The sequence below is a fragment of the Protopterus annectens genome, chromosome 8.part0 (assembly GCF_019279795.1).
Source record: "Protopterus annectens isolate FY-2018-M chromosome 8.part0, PAN1.0, whole genome shotgun sequence".
Classification (NCBI taxonomy): domain Eukaryota; kingdom Metazoa; phylum Chordata; order Ceratodontiformes; family Protopteridae; genus Protopterus; species Protopterus annectens.
In genome coordinates, this window is record NC_056741.1 from 866,871,641 (window position 1) to 866,883,781 (window position 12,141).

The window sequence follows — 12,141 nt, forward strand, 5'->3', positions numbered from 1 at the left end:
CGCATGTCTTTCGAATGCCACCTGACCTCAGGGAGGACATGCAGACTCCACACAGATGGCACTCCGGCCGAGAATTGAAAGGGAGAACCTCTTGCTGTGAGGCGACAATACTACCGCTGCACCACCTGTAAGTTGACATTTTAAAAGTCATTATTTATGCCAATTTGTCATGTATTAATGTGTAATGGCTCTATGTTTTACTTGTTGTACCTTTTGATTATTGTATGTCTGTATTGTAACTTTAAGCTTTACATTTTTCTCTGTTATATAAAACTACATATTCTGTTAACTGGAGCTTGCTTCAGCTGAAAAGAGGCTACTGCACCTCAGTCAGACTACCCCAGTCAACAAAAGCAATAAGTAAATGGGTATTCACTGCTGCAGTATTTACTTTTGGGATTCCTGCCTTCAGTTAGCCTGACTGGCCTGCCCAACTTCCTGAGCTGTACCTTCCCCAGGGCGTCAGCCAATGCCCACCCACCACTACACAAGGACAATGGTGGTATACCAGGTATAGCAGCCAAAGTCATCTTCAGGTCTTTCTTGCTGTGCAGTATTGCATACTGTGTGTGTTCTGTAGTGTTGTCACTCTATCGCTCAGCCTGCTACCAAAAGGCAGAGAATTACTCCAAAGGGGATTTTTCTTGTTTTCCTTGTTGTATTATTATTGCTATAGCTAATGTCTGATTCTGGTACCAAATCTGAACTGTGAGGGATTTGTAAAAGTTAATGTATATATTGCTTCTGGGAAGCAGATTTCCCTGAATGGTTTCCCGGTCTGTGTTTTTTCTGCTTCTCACCAAAGCTTCCATCCACATTGTGCCAGTTTCACCCCAGAGACAATCCAGAAAAGACAATAGTCTCTCCAGGAGTTCACAGCCAAAAAAGGGGCATATGCCTGGTTCTGTGCCATCATGTATCAGCCAAGACCTCCCAGAATTTCCCAACAAAAAATAAACAAGCACTTCAAAAGACATGGGAAGAAGCATCGGGAGACTGAGGACATCCTGACCGATGAAGCTGGTCTTTCTGGGTCCAGGGACTCCAGGTAGAAAGAAATGCTTTTGCAGACACTGCCTTAAGACCTTTGGTACAAGCACTTTTCAAGCAGCCTTGCTGAGATAGTGTACATCAATCAGATTTGGAGGATCTGGTTCTTATTACTGAAAAGGATGGCAGTATTCCCCAGCCTGTTTTTCCTTGAAAAATGTTCCTAGAGATTGGATTGAGACATCTGACTCCTGCTGTGACCTTCAAGCCAAGAGGTAAAAAGCAGCATAGACCAAACCAATGCCAGACAGCTTGGCTCAGCTTAGGTCGGGCAGTGCCTCAACCTCCTCTGCTCCCCAGGCTTCTACCGACCAACTTGTTAAACTGGGTGGGGTTTTCATTTCCTTTTTGAAATCCAAAAGTTCAAAATTAGAAGAAAAAAAAAACAGTTATCTGTGGCTTATTCCAGAAAGAGAACAGTGGAGCCACAAGTTGAGGATTCTTATTCATATGATTCAAAAGTAGATGATTTGACATGTTGGCCATATCCCCTCTGCTGATGCATAAAGATCAACACAAAGGACACCTTATCCTCTGCTACCCCGCCAGAAGCTTTATTAGGCAACCCTCTTCATTACTTCATATGATGGTTGAAGTGCACCCATTGGAAGTTAAGGAACAGAGGACCATCTCTGATAAACCTCTTTTGTGGGGCCTGCCTGAGCATAGACCACTACCTGTTCTCCATTCATGGATGGTCCTGGAGGATATATTTACCACTGCATCTGAGGAGTCACAATCCCTCCCTCCATGTCTTCAGGGTCAGGAATATTTGCAAGTTCCTTTATAACAATCCTTGAGTGGATCCAGTTGTGCTATTCCACCAAGGAATCTGTTTCGTCTCTGTCCAGCATCTCTGTTCCCACTGACATGGAGAGGAGAATACTTGGCACAGTTGGTGGTAAGGGTTCATACTTCTCTACCCTATTTCTGAGAATCTTAAACTGACAAACTCATGTGCTTTCCTGTCAGCAATCTGTACTGGAGAAGATGTGGGCTAAGGTAAAGGGAAAACTAGGCTGAACCTATTACTCAAGATGAGTCTACCAGGCATAAGAAGAAGCATACATGTAAGATGGAGAAACTTGGGCAGTTCTGTCCAGTTCCATACCCTAACAAGCCTAGATAAAATTGCCTGTCATAGTAGTACCGACAGATTTCTAGCTAGGTTGCTTAAAACTTAGAGTTTAACTTCTTTATTTGACAAAGCACTGTACAAAGTTTTTTACTGAATAACCCTCATCAGCAATAACCTTTAGATCATACTGAAGCTATCCACTTTTGATCGAATATGAAAATCTAGAGGAGCCATTCATTAGAGTCTAGTACAGAATATATATAGCCTCTTCCCCCTATGGTTTCAATGCAAATAGAGGTGCTGTGTCATTTTGATTGTATTCAGAGAGCTAATTTTGGTTTTCCTGACTGGCTGCCATCCTGGCATCAGTTATGAGAAATCAGAGGGAATCCATCAGGTACTAGTGGTGACCCTGGCAGACTAGTCAGCATCATCTCTGGTCTCAGTAGCAGGATGACAGTCCTTAATGTCGACTTCTCTGATGCAGACATTGCCAGTGGTGTTGAAGGCTTTGATGGTGATGCTGTTGATGTGGATGGGTTCTTTAGCATCCGTGTTGGGGTGGCCCTTTAAGATAAAACTTAGTGAAGTTCTGGTTGGCGTTTATACTGATATCTGTGAAGTCGACCTTCAGGTCTCTGGGCTGTGCCTTCAGTATCAGGTCTGGGGTCAACAGGTCTCCGTGTCAGAGGTCAAGTGCAGGGTTGAGGCTTGATGCCATGTCTGACAGTGTTAATGCTGTTTTCAAAAGTATTCAGCCTTTGACAACAGAGGTCAATGCCTTTGACTCCCAAGTTCTGCTTCATTGTTGATATTGAACACCATCATTTTGATTAGCTTTGTGTTGCCCTCCCTCAATGCATGTAACCCCTGCAGTGTCAGCCTCTACAGTAGACATTGTTCGACTGTCCCTCTAGCCTTCCATCTTTTTGGACAAAAAGGCAAAATCTCCTGGATAGTTGTCATGAGATGTGTGAATCAATTCCTGTTTCTTCATCTTTGCACCTATCACCTACTATTCCTGGGCTGAGGCTGAAATTGTTTTCTTCTGATCAGTGGATTACCCTAGTTAACAAATTTAAACAAGTAAATGAATGCATGCACACATATATACATACATATGTATATACTAGGACTTGTATGAAACATACTTGCAAGAGGAAGTACATAGACTCTCCTCTACAGTCCGCCACCCAGATATCATGAATGAAGAATGCATAGAGTTCCCCCATTCCACATAATGTCTCCAAATATGAAGTGGCTCTTGAGATGATGAGACAGAGGTGGATGGCCCATAGAGACTCTACAACTTGTCTGCAAAAAATCTGGCAGAAGGTTTTTCATGACCCACACTTGTCTTTGTGAGTGGTCCCACCCGTAGACAAAATGGTGCGACTAGTGATGAAATTATGTTGTCATAAAGGTGCGGCTAGTGATGAAATTATGTTGTCATAAATGTCCCAAGGAGTCCACACCAGGTACTCCTGTCTTCCAAAGAGTGGACTTGTTAGACTGAGACCCCCACCCCAGCTTGACTTCTTTGTGACTGGGTCTGCCTTTAAAAAGGCTGTGACCCTGCAGAGCCTTGCTGTCCCTGCCCAGGATAAGAAATCAAGACCATAAACAGCTGTGGGAAGTGCACTTGTGTGTCCTCTTACATTTTTCCCATGAGGGTGAGAAGCTGTTTTTCATATATGCTAAGATTCTAGTGTCAAATATCAGATGAGATGGATCAGTTACTTAAAGAGCTGACAAACTGATATCTTAAACTTAAACTTCAGTTGCAGATGGCAGCTGTGTAATCTGTAGCCAGCATCGCTATAAAAGTTGTCTACAACTCAGCTAATGGTGTGATTCTGGCAGCAGGGGCTTGGATTGCTCTACGCCATCCTCCTTGGCTGTGTTAAACTGATTTTTGCAAAGGACTCCGAGATCACCTTTACTAAAGACCCCTTTGACAGATTTACTCTTTTCATCCCAAATGTTAAAGTACACTTGGTGAATATGGGAAAGAGACTACACTATTTGTGTAAAATTTCAGACCTTTTACAGAACCCATCATGGATACAGTGGAACCCTCATCAACTTTGGTTCAGGCATGGCCAGTAGCAGCAAAATAGCTAGAGGTCTTGAAGGCGCCATATTGGCTGTGGTAGCTTTCTGAATGGTTGGAATTACAGAGTCAGTAACAGCGGGGCACCCTCTTGGTTGAGAATCTGAGAGAGTTTGGGAGTGAAGTGTGTCAGCAGACTGCTGTCTTGACTGGTGGATGCATTCCTGGGGAAGCCAGATCTGGAGAGCAAGAGACTCAATCATTGCTTACTGATACCTCACAAGCAGTCCCCTCAGTCTGTCAGTGGCATGGAAGTCTTTCTGTCTCTTTGGAAAGCTTTGCTGTAACATCTCAGCATTCCCAGTCAACAGCAAGTGCAGAAACTTCATTTCCTTGATCCTTCCTCCAAGAGAACATCTCGTGGATGCTGTCTTCTAAAAATAGCCCCCATCCCCCATTTCTATTTATTCCAAAGATCTTTAAGAAAGCCATACAGAAAAGTCCAGTCGGTTTCATAGCTCTGTTTTGGTATAAGAAAGTTTGATTTCCCCTTGTTTTCAGACCTTGTCTTCTGGAGAATTCTCTGTCTGTGGACTTTCTGATATCGGCTGATCCATCCTTCTGGTAAGCCTAATCAGGGTAGCCACTCCCTTTGACTTGCCCTGTGGCTTTTGCTATTCTGCTAATGAGCACACATCCTTCATGTCCTTCTAGGACAGTCCAGATTGTTACTTTTGCCTTGAGGCTAAATACTAGAAAGATGTATATGAATTATTTCTAGAGGTCTTGATCCCTTTGTTTCTAGTGCCTGCAGTGTTACACTGTCTTAAATATTTGATGTGTTATTATTTTCAATATAGAAATATACATTGGTGCTGTCTCTGACTTCCACCAAGGTTCCAATTCCTTCTCTTTAGCATCTTCTAAATGTGTGCAAGGTTTTTTCTTAATGCTCCATTTCTAATCACATCCCTCCTCTAAAGGGTCTTGTCACTGTGTATGATGTATATTTTATGTTAAAAAGCATAATCTCTTTCTTTTGAGCCAGTTGCAGCCACAGAGTTGAAGTTCCTTTCTTGAAGAATACTCTTTGTAGTGACTATAACTAGTGCTAAAAATGTTTCAGAATTGCAGCCCATAAGTATCAATCTTCTCTACTTCATTTTTGTTATGAGCAGATTCATCCTTTCTGCCAAACATAGCTGTTGAGAAATACCTGCAGTCAATCCCTCCAGATGTCTGCAGTCTTTCAAAACTATTCATACAGAAGAGAATGTGTCGCATTTCAGAAATCCCAAAAAGCCACTAGTATTTTATGTGGACAGGTACAAGTCCTTAAGAAAAGATTCACAGTTGGTGTCTTTCTACAAAAAGTGCCATCTAAGGTTTCTAAAGTGACGTTATTGAAATGGTTGACTAATCATGTTAAGTTTTATTACAAAAAATTCAATAAGACTTTACCCTCTCAGCCTAGAGCACACTGAACCTGGGCAGAGACACACACTCACTGTTTTTCCCCTGAGTGCAGCTTTAGATGTATATAATGTCTAGGTCTGGGTCTTTCCTTAGGTACCACAGTAATCAGAAGAACCCATTAGGGTGGACACTCAGAGGATTAGCTTCAGACTCTATTTTGCTGTATTAAAATAGGCTGCACATACTAGGTACAAACGTTATATACTGAACCTAGCGATAGTTCATGATTAGCATATAAATTATCAACATACCCACCCACTGCACCATCCATTTCCCCTGTTGCTGACATGATCTGGAGTTCATTATTGCTTTTATGATTTTTTTTTTCTGTGCTCTACATTTGCATGATATGATTGAAATTCCTGATAGGAAGGTCTATTCACAGAGCATTATGAATCAGAGGAAGGGTTTCTTAGTAATTAGGTAAAGTTCCAGGTGCCTGACTTCTAACAGTATAGTCTTATTGTCGATGTTGATGAACCTATTCATCCAAATATATCGTTATAATAAGTATGTAACATTCATTTACAATAAGTATGTCATTTTGATCTGAAGTGGTTGTCGTTATTTGGTCTTCAACCTGTGGGTTCCCGGATACCTGTCAGATCTGACTCGGCCGCATATCCAGTATCTGATCCAAGCTCAGTGCTCCTCCCCTTACCCATAATGCTCCTGTCTCCTTCCTCCCTTCAGATCTCATTTGCTGCACTACATGTCCGCATCATGATCTGAGCTCTCTGCAGTAAAGGTTTGTGGTAAGTGCTGTTTTGGTGTAAATCCTTCCATTTTTTCTCTCTACATACCTTGTACCTCCCCTCCACGTTTCTGTCAGAAATAAAAAAATAAAAAAAAAAAAAAAGAAAACTCTCTCTCTCTCACCTCTTATGTGTGTGGTCTGTGTGATTGTGAGTGTGTTGGGCCTGAGGTTAGGACATGTCTGACACCAGACCCAAACCCAGTTTCAGAAAGTGTACAGAGTGTGTTCATATTCTCTCCCCAGCCGATGGCCACACACTGTGCATAGTGTGTTTTGGGCAACCCATCTCCAAACCTCCTGTCCAATCTGTGCTGGATTTAATCCCCGGGCACTTAAGGACAGGAGGGACAAACTAATTTCTAAGGGCCTTCTTCCCTCTTCAGGGACTCAAGTCCCCTGTGCCTCCTGCCTCCTCCCCAGCCTTTGGGACTCAAACTCTTGCCAAGAGGCCCGGGGATGGAGACAAAATGTGTCATAGGGATAGGCCAAGGAAGCGATCCCTGGATCACTTGGCTTCAGCCGGCCCGCCACCTAAAGTTAGGTTGGCTCAGAGACCAGTCTCCCCAGAGCCGGAGGAGCCCCCGATCCAGTCGCCAACTCAAGTTTTTAATCACCGCTCCTCCAGGCTGGTGTCTGTAGCCACTTCCTCCCACTCCACCTGGGGCCTGAGAGCAGCGGAGATGGATAGGATGATGCAGAAGTTCATCTGCACCCATATACAGATGGGAGTCTTGCCTGCCACCTCTCCCTCTAGAGTGGGGAACACGCAGTCCTTTTTCACCCTGATTACTCCTTCTCTGATCCGACCTTTGATTGCGGAGCCCTTGGATGCGAGGACTCTCTGTGTCGAGGGGCCGGTGCCAGTGGTACCTTGTATCTCTACACCGGCTATGACCTTGAGCAGGTCGGATCCGACTAATTCGGATCCAGCAAGCTTTTGGAGCCATAGCCTCGGCATTGGATCTGAGGGGTTGGTGTCGGCTCCAGGTGTGTCAGAGCGCAGCCTCCCTCTTGGTATCTCGGTGCATGGAGGTTCAGCTCTAACTCGCCCGTTGGGTCAGAGGGTGATGGCTCCTATTGTCCTTTCTCAGGATGTCTATTCCCCTTCACCTTTCTATGTGGTGGAGAGGGTTCTCTCAATTTCTTAGAGACCCTTGACCATCTCATCTTCAGACTCCACCCCCAAATCCCTCTGTTTCTAGTGCGGTTCCAGCCATTCTGCCATCTCAGGTGTACAGCCTGCCACCACTTTGCCTCAGGAAGCTTCCTCTTGGGAGCAGCAAGATATTAGCGAGCCCTCCCCAGAGATCCCCACTGAGGAGATCCCTTGCAAACGTATGTGCAAAAGGAGGCACCTAGACTCCCTGCCGGAATCTCTCCCTGAAGACACCAATTTGGAGGAAGGGGAAGGTTCCCTCCAGTCACCCCCAAGGGTGTCTCTTTCGGAGACATCGTGGAACTCCTTCGCCAGTGAGGGGGGGTGGTCTGCCCAAAAACCTACCTCGGAAGAATCTGTGTTCCTCGAGCCATTTGGCGCAGGACCCTCTACTTCCTGGGTGTCCCCTCCTGCAGATCCTTTAGTGGAACCAGACATGGTGGAGCCCATTCCCAAATGTTTGCACAAGGTCTTGAGCCCCCCTCAGATATGTTATATTGGAACAAGATATCCTCTGTTGATGCCATGGTGGTAGCAGTGGCCACTAGGAAGGAGCTCACTCAGGAGAGCTCTACAGTCCACCCTCCTGAGTGAGAGTCAAAGGCGATGGACCGTTTCGGGAAGCGGGTGTATGCTTCAGTGACCTTCTCTGTTCAGGCACTGAATTACATGGCATATGTGATTCAGCTACAGCGAGACCTAATTAAGAAAATCACTGAGTCGACTCTGGAGTCCATGTCAGAGGAGGACAAGAAGATTTTCTCCACTCGTATGGCCACTCTAAAATCAGTTGCAAGCACCTCTATGTGCCTCCTCTCCCATGCAACCAAAGGAGCTGCTAGGGCAGCTGGTACAGGCGTTACCATCAGGTGACATGCCTGGCTCTGGCTCTGTCAGTTTTCGGAAACTTTCAAGACATCATTTACCAATGCCCCGTACAACGGTTTTTCCCTGTTTCGGAAGTCGGTACGTGAGACTTTAGTTCAGAGTGAGAAGGAAGGGAAGACTCTGTCTGCCATCAGAATGTGCTTCACGGCCCCTCATTGATCTTTCTCTAGGAATCAGCGAGGTGCCAAGAAGGTGGGGTTTTGAAAATCTCAGAATTTTCCCCAAGACGCTCAGAACACACCTTCCCCCCAGGGGCATAGGGGGATTTGATGGACATTGCCCTAGATGCAGAGGAGGTCCGAGAAATTACTTGTCTCAAGAACCTTTCTCGGACAGACCCGCTCAGCAACCATGAAGGGGTTGCTTGACTGCTTTTCTCTGGAGGCAGTCGGTGGCTCTCTTTCGTTGCACCTAATGGAGTTGGGAGTCCATCACAAAAGATCATTGGGTGTTATGAATTATATCAGAAGGTTATTTAATCTCCTTCCTCGAGCCACCTAAACACCTCCCAGAAATTCCACCCATGCACAGGGAGGATGCAGCCCTGGAAATCACAAAGCTGCTAAGAAAGCGAGTCATCCAACCCGTCCCCCAGACCATTCTGGATCAGGTATTTATTCCAGGTTCTTTTTGGTGCCAAAGAAAACTGGGGACATAAGACCCATTTTGGATCTATCCACCCTGAAACTGTCTGTGGCCAAGGTGAAATTCCGGATTGTCACCCTGCAATCTATCCTGCCCTTCCTGCAGGAGAATGATTGGATGTGCTCGATCAACCTCCAGGATACGTACTATCATATCAAGATGGACAGATTCTGTTCGAGGTTTCTCCGCTTCCGGCTAGGAGCCAATCATTATCAGTTCAGAGCACTCCCCTTTGGTCTCATCACAGCCCCCCAGTGTGTTTACCAAAGTGATGTCAGTAGTAGCAGGTCACCTTAGACTCCAGGACATTCAGGTATTTCCTTACCTGGACGATTGGCTCCTCACTGCCCCTTCCAGGCATCAACTTTGTCAAATGAGGGATTCTTTTCTTCTTCTACCCCAGAGGTTGGGCATTACCATCAATCTCAACGAATCATCTCTGACCCCTGTCCAAACATTAGACTTCATTGGGGCACGATTAGACACAATTTGAACCAGAGTGTTTCTTACTCCAGACAGAGTACACAGTCTGAAGCTACATGTTCTTTGCATTCTTCAAACTCAGTCTCCAACAGTGGAAGTAGTATTAAGGGCATTGGGGTCCATGGGGGCCACGATCAATCTCTTGCCCTTGGCACATCTTCACATGTGGATCCTTCAATGGACCCTTTCAGTACAATGGTCCCTATTAGATCTTTCATTGACTCACCCTGTCCGAATCTTTTGAGTGTGCAGGGACTCTTTTCAGTGGTGGAGTCATTCCTCGGACCTGGTTCGGGGACATCCTTTTCTCTCACCATTTCCCATGGCCACGGTGAATATGGACACCTTCCAGCTGGGATGTGGAGGCACTGCTCGGGAAGGACAGTTCAAGGCACATGGTCCCCCTACGAGACAAATTTGCATAGCAACATCCTGGAGGGTGAGGGTGGTGCTTCTAGCACTACAAGCTCTTCATGCCCATCTCCCTTCCGGAACAATTGCTATCCAGATGGACAATATGTCAGTGGTCTGCTACATCAACAAACAGGAGAACCAGATTATATCCCCTATGTTGCGAGGCCATGAGAGTATGGGAATGGGTGATCTCCATCGGCCATTTTCTGGTGGCAATACACATTCTGGGGAGGTCCAGCATTCTAGCAGACAGGCTCAGCACATCTATTCTGATGCCTCACAAGTGGTCTCTTAATCCTTCAGTAGTGGAACAGATCTTTCACAAGTGGGTCAGCCTTGCTGCGATCTATTCGCCACTCCTTCCAAAGCGAAATGCAGAGAGTTCTTTGCTCTGAATCCCCCTGAGTGGGAAGGCCCCAGAGATGCTCTGATTCATGCTTGGCCCCCCGGTCTTCTGTATGCTTATTCTCCTCTTCCCTTAATATCAACATTTCTTCAGAAAACTCGCAAGCTGAGGAGCTTAGTTATCCTTATTGCCCCATTCTGGCCTCAGCAGGTCTCTTTTCCCTCTCTGAGGTCTCATCTGGTGGCTCCACCATGGACGTTGGATCCAGTTTTGGATCTCATACCCCATGGAGACCTGGACAGTCTAAAGCTCACTGCTTGGCTGCTCCAATTGCCATGATAGTCAGGACTCCCAGATTATCCTCTCCCGTCAAAAGAATTCTAGTGGCAGCTCATAAATCTTCCACCAGAAAAGTGTACTCCGGCAAGTGAAAAATTTTTCTATCTGGGCCTCTCAGCATGCATTAGATCTTTCCACGGCTCCAGTTTCTGTGGTGTTGGAATTTTTATCTGGAATTTTTTAACAAGGTTCCAGTTTTTATACTGTCAAAGTTCAACTTGCGGCAATTTCTAATTATCATGTGGGGGATAATACAACTTCCTTAGCATCTTCAAAGCTTTGCAAGGCCTTCCACAAAGGTGCTTTTCTTCTTCAACCCCTGATAAAGTACCCTACACCACCTTGGGATCTTACCCTAGTACTTCAAGGGTTAGTCTCGCCTCCCTTTGAACCTGCAACTTCAGTGAATATACAGTTTCTCTCCTGGAAGACTGCCTTTCTGGTTGCCATTACTTCTGCCAGGAGAGTTTTGGAACTTCAGGATCTATTGATCAAAGCCCGTTATGTGATTTTTCATAAGGACAAGGGTGTCTTTACATACTAATTCATCATTTCTACCTAAAGTAGCTTCAGAGGCCAACATTAATCAGGTAATCAACCTCCCGGTCTTCTTTCCAAATTTTCAAAACAGGGGAAATACAAATTGCGTTTATTAGATGGGCACAAACAGTTACATTTCTGCTTGCACAGGACAAAAACCTTTTGTAAGTCTGACCAACTTTTCATTTCTTACTCTAAACTCTTTTTAGGGAAACCAATCTCTAAGGTTACAATCGCCCATTGGATTTCTCAATGTATCATTCAGGCATATTCAGCCAAGGGGTTTTCCCCGCCAAGTCAGGTGAAAGCACATTCTACCAGGTCTATGGCCACGTCACCAGCTTTCTGGTCCAGAGTTTCATTAGATGATATTTGTTCTGCGGCCACTTGGTCCTCTTCCCATACCTTCATCTCACATTATAAATTGGACATTGTATCCAGGAAAAGGGCATCCTTTGGCTCCTCCATGCTCCCGAATATCCTTCCATGATGGCCTCCTAGGTGTCTGGTAGGTGGAGACTCTGTGCCACAGGTTGAAGAACAAATGAAGACAACTACTTCAGATAAAGAAGTTATGTACTCACCATAACGTTCTGTCTGAGTAGTTGTTCTTCATTTGTCTTCAAACATCCCTCCCTCCTACCCCTGGCATTGTGTGAACTGCTGGTGCCTTCTAAGAATGGAAGTGATCACCGTAGGGTGCCTGTTATCCTTGTTGTTGGTTTTTGGTATGGACAAGTCTCTGTTGGGTTGGGTGATGGTACTGGATTGGACAGTAAAGTCAGTCTAAAGGGAGGAAGGAGACAGGAGCATTATGGGTAAGGGGAGGAGCTTTGAGCGTGGATCATATGCTGGATATGCGGCCGAGTCTGATCCGATACAGATCCGGAAACCCACAGGTTGAAGACAAATGAAG

The 12,141-nt window shown here is 45.3% G+C and overlaps 1 protein-coding gene across 5 annotated transcripts in view; it reads left to right on the forward strand.

Moving 5' to 3' along the window:
- The window catches only part of HDAC6 (histone deacetylase 6), a 1,533,697-nt gene that overhangs the window by 1,279,064 nt on the left and 242,492 nt on the right, over window positions 1-12,141 (forward strand). The window lies entirely within an intron of this gene.